Genomic DNA, 11,499 nt, shown 5'->3' with positions numbered 1-11,499 from the left:
ATCAAAGAGGAAGCATTAAAGCGTCGAATGGCTCTAAGGTCGGTCAGGAGAAGGGAAGCTAGCAGCTAACTGGAAAGGACCATACCGAGTTGTAGAAGTACTGGGAAAAGGTTACTACAAGGTGTCCGACCTCGAGGGGTGAGAGCTACCAAGGTCATGACATGGCTGTAACCTAAGAAGGTACTATAGTTAGAAAATAATGAAAGATCTTAGGTTAAAGGTGCACTCTTTTTCCTGAAAAGGGTTTTTAATGAGACACCAAACCAGGATCTATGAAAATCACCCGACCTAGAAGGGTACGCACTCATATGTATACACTTTTGTTCATATTTCTACTTTTTATTATCATTTGAATAAAGTTTTCAGATTCCCAAAAAAGTTTCCTACCAAGACGCATTAACCTAAGCTCATAAAACGCAAAAATTCATCATCCGATTACGAAGAGGTCGGCAAGGTGAAAACTCATCGTCTGATTACGAAGAGATACGAAGAGGTCGGCAAGGTGAAAAACTCATCGTCCGATTACGAAGAGGTCGGCAAGGTGAAAGCGGTAGTAGCAAGTTAATGCAAGAAGTTATAAAAAGTAATCCATAAAAAGCAACCTGACAAGGTCTGACTAAAAATGGATTACTAAAAATAACTTAACAAGGCCCGACAGAGAAGTCGGACCAACGAAATGATCACTAAAAAGGGACAAAGATATCTCGCAAAGGCCAAAGAAAGGCCAGAAGTGCTTTGCTGAAAGGTGTACAAAGTCTTGAAAAAAGACACTACTTAAAAAGCAAAAGCACCAAGTCGACACGGCGCTAAAAAGCCATTCAACTAAACTATAAAGAAAAGGTTCTTCATCGGAACACTACCTAAAAAGTTGTTGGAATATGACTAAAAAGCCCGAGCAGTGAAGACAAACAGGTCGGCACCCAAAAAGGCATAACCTAAAGGGACAAATACGACCTCAACAAGAACAAGCGAAAAAGCCAAAAGGTTGAAAGACGACCTAAGGCTAAAAAACGTGCGCTAAAAGGGACGCAACTCGGCCCAAAAAGCCACAATTCCAAGACAAGGATAGCAAAATTGTCCGTACCAACTAAAAAGGTTCTATAAGAACACTAAAAAGTTGTCGGACAAGTTAGCCCCAAGGATCACCTCGCACAAACAGAAAATAGACAAAACGAAAGATGATCCAAAAGAGGTAGGACAAAAAAGTACCAACTCTTTATAAAAATCTGCAAAGGTTGCAAAGGTATTATCAACATATCAGAAAAACATATCCATCAAAATAAAACATTAAAGACTCAAAAGGCCACCTAAAAGGCAGCTTCAGAGTTTAAAAGTGTTTTGTTGTTCCAAAATAAAGTTTCATAGAAGCAACTAAGTATCAAGAGAGTCAACCATATAAAATGTTACAAAAGATAAAGTTCAAAAGTCCACAAGCCGAACTATACAAATTCACAGAGATCATAAGGGGTCCAAAGTCTCCCCGGTAGCAGCATCCTGGGCTGAAGAAGGAGGAATGGTCTTCAAAGGGGTTGCATCCACAGTCCCATCCTCCCGATTCAGAATTTGAACATCAGGATCAGACTCGAGACGGTCGACCTCAGCTGAAGGAGTCGAAGAAGTCGAGGCTGCAGAAGCTTTAGCTAGCGGCGCAGGGGGAGGTCCTTCATCTTTGTCATCAGGGGCTGGTACGATCTTACCATCCTCCACCGTATTGTCCAGACTAAACAAAGTCAGATCAAGCTCAGGGGTAGGAATCATGACCTGGGCCTTTAAGTTTTCATACGCATCAGTCACACTGCTCACCAGGTGACCTTGAAGCTCGGCATAGTCCGCATGAGCGGACTCAAGCCTCTCCCTGGTCTCCAACAGCTCACCGTAACTATGGGTGTAGCTTTCTTTATGCTTTTTCGCCATCTCCTCAACCAGGTTGGCAGTAGCCTCGGCAGCAGTAGCTCAGACTTCTCCCTCTCCACATCCAGCTCCAATTTTGCTACCTTGGCATCAAGCTCATCCTTCAAACTTTCAATCCTGTCAAACTCAGATTTGGCCTCTTCCATAAAGGCCTTAGTCGAGTGAACAGGAGAACCTTGGATAGTACGAAATAAGGCCGCACCCATATTGGCCATCCGAATACTGTTGCTGGTGATGAAATCTGAATGGCGAAGAATGGACACATCATCCAGCAGAATTTGGCCATGAGGAGCTATCAGATCGGTAGCAAAACCAACACCATCAAAGTCCTTGGCATTCAAATCGTAAGGACCAACAGTTTTTTGTCGTTTAGGAGGAGGACCCACGCAGTAGGAGAGGAGGCGTCACCAGAAGATGGTTGAACTAGGTCAGAGGGAACAGTCCAAACCTGAGGAGTCGGAATGATCTTCCTCAGAGGAAGTTGGGAAGATCCCTCTCTAAAAGTCTTCGCGCTCAAGTTTTGTGCAGCGGTCGCCTTCTTCACCCTTCGAAAGGCCTTCATGGAGTCAGTAGATTTCACCATTTCTGAAAAACAAAACCAAGAAAACAAGTTACAAAGGGAGGAAGGAATAAACTAGCAAATAAACAAAAAAGAAAGCTGAAAAGAAGTCGGCCACTACCCAGTTCAGCACAGAGAACGGAAGGATCTTCCAGAAACCTTTTCGTGTCCAAGTGAGGTGGCTCCCCCCAATTCTCCTCTAACACACCCACCAAGGCTTGCTCTATTTCACTCAGACTCTCCCAGGGATACTTGACTACTACTACATTCTCTTTCCAAGATAAAGGAAAAGTTGGTTCATTATTTTTATCTAAAAAGAAGGGCTGAGCTCCCTCGACAGCTCGAACCTTGAAGTAATAGTTCTTAAAGTCGCGAAAGGACTCGTCATACATCGAAAACACTTTCTTTCCTTGAGTAGCTCGGAAAGAAATCCAAGAGGCTTTCTTCTTAGCTACCCCAAGCTTGGTCAACACGAAAAGGTTTAGGAAGAGAGTTTGGGTAGGTTGGACACCTAATTCTTGACACAACAGTTGGAAAATCTTTATGAAACCCCATGAGTTCGGATGGAGCTGAGAAGGGGCTACATTACAGGACCACAATAGGTCGGTCTCAAAAGTAAAAAAAGGGATGGTGATACTCAGCTGACTAAAAAAGTAGTCATAAGCATAGAAAAAAGGCCATTCTCCCTGAGTTAAGGAAGGAAAGAAAACCCTCTCTTCAGGGTCAGGCGACACTAGTTCGTAGTTCTTCTCGTCATCTCTATTGCTATAAATCCTATGAAATCTCCTAAGTCTTACACAATACTCGGGGTCAGCTACAGTCACACACATAAGAACTATCGAATCCAACCAATCGGCCATACCAGCAGGAACTTTCGAAGACATCTCGACAATAGTTTTTCGAGAAGACATAGGCCAACTACCCCTACAGAAAGAAAAAGAAAAATAGGATTACTACCAATCAACTCGGACAAATAAGAAAACAACTCGGACAATAAAAGTAAACAGCAAAATGTCAGATACAATAGTAAAAAGGAAACCCCAGGACTCACACTAAAGTCCAGGGGCACCCTTTGGAGGTAATAGCAAGGCAAGAATTCCGAAAAAAAGGAAGTCGAACAAATTATGCCCTAACACCTCTTAATAAGATCAATTCTTTCCTGATAAGCGTCACTCCGTACAAACAGCAAAAAGCCATCATCATCAAACAGACCATGCAAAATCATCAAAAAACTACAAACCTTTTTGTTCTACCAATAATTCATCATCAAAGCTACAACCTTTCTCTACCAAACAATTTAAACAAAAGCTCTATATGAAGAAGGAAACAGCAGTAAAGAAAAAACCCTACGAAAAGCAAGATTACCAGAAAGAACACATTTTCCTCAAACAGGAGTAGTAGAGAAAAAGTCACAACCAAACAATCAGACGCAAAGATGCAACCTTTTTCAGAAAAAATCAAAACTTTACAAATGAAAGCATGTAAGAAACGACAATTATCGAAAGAAAAGAGAAAGAACAACTAACCTGCAGAAGAGAACGACGAAGTCCGTGCCAAACAGTCGCTTTGAGGCAAAGAAAAGTAAAAGGCTTAGAGAAGTGAAAGTGGAGAAAGCAGACAAATGAAGCACGTTAGCAAGTAACGAACGAAGAGTGAAGAGAGAAAAAAGAAGAAACGGAACAATGATGCTTTGAAATTCAAAATGAAATGCAAAAGAGGGAAAGAAGGAAACGGCGAAGGAGAATTAATGAGCCTTTAAACCCTCGCACGTTCCCAAAAAAGCGCAACGCGCGCTGCAATTAAAAAGGAAAGAAAAAATGCTCCACATTCAAGGAGTCCTAGCAGGAGTTATACGGAAGACCGATTCAAGGAAAAATGCTCGAGCTCGACTTTCTCAAAGGGTCGAAGTCTAAAGACACGACCTTAAGGGTAAGATCGAACCCAAGCAGGGGCACTGTTCATACCACGGGTCGAGCTATGTAACCCGAGCTAACTTCAGACAGGAACACCCGACCTCTTAAGGTTGGATGGCCACCGACCTCTCCCTTAAAGATCTCGGCCAAATCACTATGAAGGCCCAAGCATAGGGAAACAGCCCACTTCAAAGGCGGTTGGCCTAAAAAGATAAGATGACTTCACTCAAAAATAAGATAAGATAACTAACTTATCTCTAGAAAGGTCACTCCACACTATTATAAATACACTGGAGCACCCAGGTATAACTCATACTCTGATTCTACACAAAAAACCTGCCAAAAGCACGTGCTAATTTAAGCATCGGAGTCTCTTGCAGGTACCACCACCCTCCGGTGACGAAGGATCGACACATCTCCAGCTCTAACAGGTCGGATACAGCAGCACCGACCAGCACAGAAGATCTCGTCCGAGATCGACCTTCAGTTTCAGGTAACCCTCGAAACAGTTACCATGCTGAAAACCTCTGGTTCTCACCCCATACATATTTTGTGGTTTTCAGATGCAGGACGTGAGGCACCTCACTGAGGTATTCTAGAAGTTTATGAAGCGAAGGATTCTAGCTTTTTGGAAATTCTATTTTGGTTCCTTTTGATATATATGTAGATACTTTATATCTCCATTGTATATATTATGTTTTATTCCTCTTTGAGGTTGATTCGGAGAAACAGGTTCTGTAAACAGTATTTTAGGTCATTTTAGGATTCTCATGTATATATGTATATATGTTTATATACTCTATCCGGTTTTAACTTCACGAGCTGGATCAGAAGCCTTGTTATCTGTATCTTGAAACTCTCTTTTATATATATATATATATATATATATATATATATATATATATATATATATATATATATATATTCATGCTTGGTTTACTCTTAGCTTGCTTTAGTTACGTCAACATTTACGTGAGTACTGCACTTTTCGGTTTAACGCTTTTGTTTTAACTTTCCTTCAAAGGCTCCAAGATAACACCCATTTTTCACCTATATTATATATATGATTTTACTTTTAGAAGTCGTAATACTTGGCCATCTTTGTTTTATGACTTAAGCATAAGGCTTTGTGTGGTAGGGTGTTACACTAGTTCAGAAACATTACTGGCTTTCCTCGTAATGTAATTTCTCACATCTTTTTCAATAAAACTTAATTCACGATTACTCGTTGCTACTGTCACAAATGATTGATATGTTTTGCTTGGTCTAACTCCAACTTTGTCATTATTTTCAATTGTACGGCATACAAACATGCTTAACAGCCTCTTTTGTTTAAGCATCTCTGCTTGATTTGGACAGCACAAATGTGAATGATACAAAACAACCTTTGAAATAATCTAAACACCAACGTCCTTCAATATATGTATATAAATTCTTGCAGGGCAATTTAATCCAACTGAGGGATTTGTCTTCTGAGTTGGAGATATGTTCGATTTTCATTTACCCTCTCTGCTACATATAATCAATTGGTTCTTAATTTCATTTCCCTTCTTATTTGTGTTCTGAATTTTCGTAGAAAAACCTGCAAGTTTAGAATAATCTTTGTTGAATTTTCCAGCTTCTTCAAGTGTGTTAAAAGTCATCCCAAATTTTGGCACAAACTGCTTATTAATATCACAAAGAAACTGAAAAATACCAAAAATAGTTCCAAATTAAACCAAAATATCTTTCCAAATACACTGAAACTAGGAATGGAACAGTTTCAACAAAATAACTTCAAAACTCCTACATTATATTCAAATTCAAACTTTCAACCATGAACACCATTTTTTTTACAAACAAAAATAAAATTATTTAACTACAGAAGCATCAACTACTAATGAATAATATTAACTAGGATCAAACCAAACCTCATCCACTTGATTTGTTTCAAAACAATAATCCAATTCGCCATGGTTCAACTGACAGTCTGAACTTGCATTATTCATTGTCTTCGAAAACTAAATACATATTTAAATCTGATTTCACTGCTTGTTTTCAAAAAATTTTGATCCAAATCTTCAAATTAGATCAAAAAGCATTGATCGTGAACGAAGAGAACGCAAAAAATGAAGAGAATGCAGAAAAGGAAGAGAACATAGAGAAGGAAGAGAACACAGAAAATGCTGAAAAAATTTGGAAAAAAAGAAACGAAATCCACATAGATAACGCAGATATATAGTCACGTGTTCTCTCAAAAGTTAGTTAGAAGTAGTGGTGTGTAGAGCTGAATTAGGTTAGAACAAATTAATTAGACATGATTGGTTAAATGACTTGAATATAGAGCTTTATTGATATATAAATGAGTTTTGTTTCAGTTCAAGCATTTAAGAATGTATTCGGTTTTGATCCCCAAAACATAATTGTTTCAATGTAAATTTATGCATTTTAAGGAATTACTATTATATTTAATGATCATATCAATATAACATAGAGTCTTTTAAAAATTTAAAATAAATATTAATGTATTAATTTGATATATGCATAGAAAATCAACACAAAACAATGGTATAAACTAAAATTAAATTTATTGGTCCGTCATATTCGTACCATGACTCAAAAGAATAAAGCTATAATTAAGAAAAGAGGAGTGCTATGGTGTCAGCAAGTTTTGTGTTTTATAACCATCAATTGACCATCAATAGTGTTTTTAATGGTGTGATATTATATCCAATATTTTGAGATCATTCACTTTTCTTTTGATGGTTAAGTACTGGTTAGATTTTTAAAAAAGTGCTTACCCCTAGACTTTCTCTTAAAAAAAAGTTGATCCATCAATTATGGAATTGACACAAACTAATGTGATTAGCCCAAAACCATCACAAAGCACCCAAAGAAGGAAAATGAATTCTCTTAATTTTTATTTAATAATTATTTGGTAAAATGTGATCTCTGACTTTACATTCTTTAAGTGAGATCAAGAGAAAACATGTAAGAAAAGATATTGAATGATAAAAGATCAGACTTTACAAAACAATTGAAGAAAAAATTGAGACGATCCACTTCCTCCAAAGGAGTGTGGATCAACTCGCTCGACCTTCCCATGATACGGGTACTATAACTCGTGCCCGACCTGGCTTGGAGAGCAAGTCACTGCTACCCACACTACCTCCATTGTTATCTTCCTTAAAGATAACAACTTGGATGTGGTGTAAAATTTTCATACAATAAAGAAAGTAACTACCCCTTATTCATACATAAACGATTCAGGAGTTATAAGCAAATCATCACTTCTCTATAAATACTCCATAGTATTTTTCAATCCTAATTCACATAAGTCTGCATTAAACTCTGACTGACTTAAGCATTGGAGACTCTTACATGTACCTCCACCACCATTTTGGAGTTGACACGAAAGCATCCACAACGACCTTGTCACCACATCCGACCTCTTTTCCAAGCCTAAATCACAAATAGTATGTTTTGCTGCTTTCATTGAGCCTAGACACCCCTCATCCACCACCGCGAGCCAGTCACCAATGCGAGCTGCCACTGTCACTACATGGTTTTGCTACTGCTACCTTTTCCGTTCGTTGCTGCATCCTCGCCTTCTTCCTTTTCTTTTGCCGTTGTCACCGCTGTTATAGGCTCGCTACTGCGATGGCTTTGTTCTCTTCCCTACTTCTCTTAGAATTGCTTTCCTCCCCCATCACTCTCAGCTTTTTATTTTTTAAAAAATATTAAAAAAATAATTGTAGTAGTTGTTGTTTGTGTATCTTTAATTGATCGAGATATTCCTGATGACGATGGTAAAGGTGAAGTGACGGTGAGAGCTACGGCGTGAGAGGTGTGAGATGAGATGATGGTGAATGGTGGAAGCTGGAGGGAGAAGAGAGGCGGTAGTGATAAGAGCGACAAGTGAGGGCGGTGGATGGTGGAAAATGTAGTCAACAGAGGAGAAAGGGGGTGGCAGGGGAGCTTAATGCATGGGATTAGGGTTGGTTGGGATAGATTAAGAATTAAGGGGATAGGAATTAAGATTATATTTTTTATTAAGGGTAAAATGAGAAAAAGAAAATTTGACTGACAATTGACTATTAAAAATTTAATAGCAATGGTAAAATTGAAACTTATTTTAAATATTGAAGGTAAAATTGAAACAAATTAAATGTTAAGAATATTTTTAAAAAAATTCGAAAATGATAGAGACAAAAAATATATATTACCCACAAGAAATTGTTCTGGAAAGAAAGTATTAACACCATAAAACTAATTCACAACAAATAAAAAAAAAGCATTACTACAAATCATTTCAAGGCACGCATCAAAAAATAAAATTAAAGAAAGGATAAAAATTAGAAAACACAGAAAACCAAAACGGTAATCAAAAGAAAAAAAGTAAAGATTTTTAAGAAGCATACCAACCTGAAAAATGAAGATAAGGCCAAAAAGATTAGTCTGGTAGACACTTGATGGAATTTGAGAATTATAAAGAATGTGAATGAGGAAGACAGAAAGATGATAAGGAGAAGAAAAGGTGAAGAAGAGTAAAGAAGAGGGGCTATATATATAGCCATAAACAAGAGCAAAAGGGATAATTTCATCTTGATTTAAATGCAGCGCCACAGTTGAAGTTGTCACATCTATCAAATCACATGAAGATGGTCGACCTCTTTAAATCTGTAGACATATAGTACGACTTTCTCTAAGAAAGTTGACTCGACCTTAGCTTACCGACTTGTGCGAAAACAACTCGGAACAGAAGATTAAGCTACAACCTTGACAAGAAAATAGCTGACAACATTAACTACTCTAGATCTTGCTCGAGACCCGACTAGATCAATTCCGACCTCGAGTAGGGATATTGTTTATACCATGGCTGGAAAAAATAAAATCATAATTTAGAAAGGTTTATCCACCGACTATGGGGTTGTCCCAAACTTATGTGATTGACCCAAAACTATCATAAAGTACCCAAAAGAATGTGGGTCAACTCCCCTGACCTTCCCAGGTGCGGATACCATAAACTATCCTCGACCTGATTTGGGGAGTAAGTCACTGCTCCTCCTATTACTTTTATTGTTATTCTCTTTAAGGATAACCATTCAGACGTAGTGTAATTTCCTATACAATAAAAAGGTAACCATCCTTTATCATACATGAAAGATTCTGAAATGATGAGCAAGTCATCACTTCTCTATTAATATCCTATTAAATAAGATTTTTTTTTAATCTTAATTTACATAAATCTGCATAAAATTCTTACTGGCTTAATCATTAGAGTTTTTTGTAGGTATCTTTCACTTTCGGAATTGATACAGAGGTATCTACACAACTTTGTCACTACTTTTAATATCTTTTTCAAGTTCAAATTGCAAATAGTCTGTTTTAGGTATGTTTTAGAATACGTTAAATTAAGTAAAAATTTTAACTAAAATTTGTGCAATTTAAGTCATTATGTTTTTTTTTTTTTTTTGAAAAAAAAAAATTAAAAGAGAATGTTAAAAGTAAGAGGAACAAATTCTATAACATTGATCGTACATACATAGGAGGTCTCAAATTCACCGCAATATTCCCATCAGGCCATCACGCATGATATTTAGAAAGTAGCATTATTCAAACACTCAAAGATGCTTAACATGTTTATGATTGATCGTACATATATTAGGAGGTCTCAAATTTACCAAAATATTCCCATCACTTATAATATAAAAAAAAAACATCATTATTCTAAAATACTATTCTTAGCATGTTTGTTCCCTTTATGGCTTTATCCAATCATCATATCTCTCGTTACATCAACGGTTGCTCTCAAATCATATTACATAAGATTTTGATAATTTTATATTTTAGACATATTATTTTATATTAATCTTAAATTATTATTATTATTATTATTATTATTATTATTATTATTATTATTATTATTATTATTATTATTATATATATATATATATATAAAATAATACTTGTATCATAATTTTACTTTTTTTTAAATAAAAACTTTAATAAAATAAACCACATCGTCTTCTCCCAATATAAGCTTAAAAGAACAAAACATGGATTTATATTTAATCAAAACACTACATAAAAAAAATTCTATAGTACTGTGACTATTGCTAGTGAAAAGGGTGACTATAAGTCTATCGTCACGGTTTTTGACCTATGATCACAGTTTTTTTACCGTGATCTATTCTGCTGTGGCTATAGACCTGTGGTCATGATTTTTTTTTTTTTTTTTTTATCTATGGTCACGGTTGTAGTGTTCAAATTTTGACACTTTAGGTCACGTTTTTTTACTGTGACCATAGGTTACTCTATGGTCATGCGTAAAAACCGTGATCATAGCCTAATCTATGGTCATGGTTTAAGCGTGACCATAGCTTTTCTATGGTCACCCTTTTGTAAAACCGTGACCATAGTTTACTTTATGATCACGCCTGTTTTATATTGTAACCATAGCCTAATTTATGGTCATGATTTTAGCGTGATCATAGGTATCTATGGTCACCCTACTTTAAAACTATGACCATAGTTTAGTCTATAGTCACCTTTTTATGAAAACTGTGACTATAGCCTTTTCACTGTGACCATAGTCTCTATTGTCAGCCCACTTTAAAACCGTGACCATAGCTTATCTATGGTCGCCCTACCTTAAAACCGTGACCATAGCTTTATCTGTGGTTACGATTTTTACCGTGACCATAGCCTGACCATAGGTTATCTATGGTCACCCTATTTTAAAGCTGTGACCATAGTCTATTTTATTTTATGAGATTTATTTTTTTTTAAAGCATAATCACATCCCAAATTGATGATAATCACAAAATAAATTTACAAATGAGAAATTCAAGAAATCTAAATCATAAAAGTTACATTATAAACTAGATATATTTTTAGTCCAAATAACACAAATCAAAATATGATGTAATTTATCCATTACATGTAATACCAGGTAAAGTCTCTTTTCAAAAAGTATAAAATACATCAAATTATTATATTTAGATAACTAAAGTCATTATAAAACCCGTCCATTTGTATGGAACATATTTTCTTCACATCATGTTCTACTGCTAGCAAAAGAAATAAACATGTTAAAATAGAGCAAAAATACTTTTGATGATGCAGTACAGTTGA

The sequence above is a fragment of the Arachis hypogaea genome, chromosome 15, assembly GCF_003086295.3.
Source record: "Arachis hypogaea cultivar Tifrunner chromosome 15, arahy.Tifrunner.gnm2.J5K5, whole genome shotgun sequence".
NCBI classification, from domain to species: domain Eukaryota; kingdom Viridiplantae; phylum Streptophyta; class Magnoliopsida; order Fabales; family Fabaceae; genus Arachis; species Arachis hypogaea.
This window is presented reverse-complemented; position numbering follows the sequence as displayed.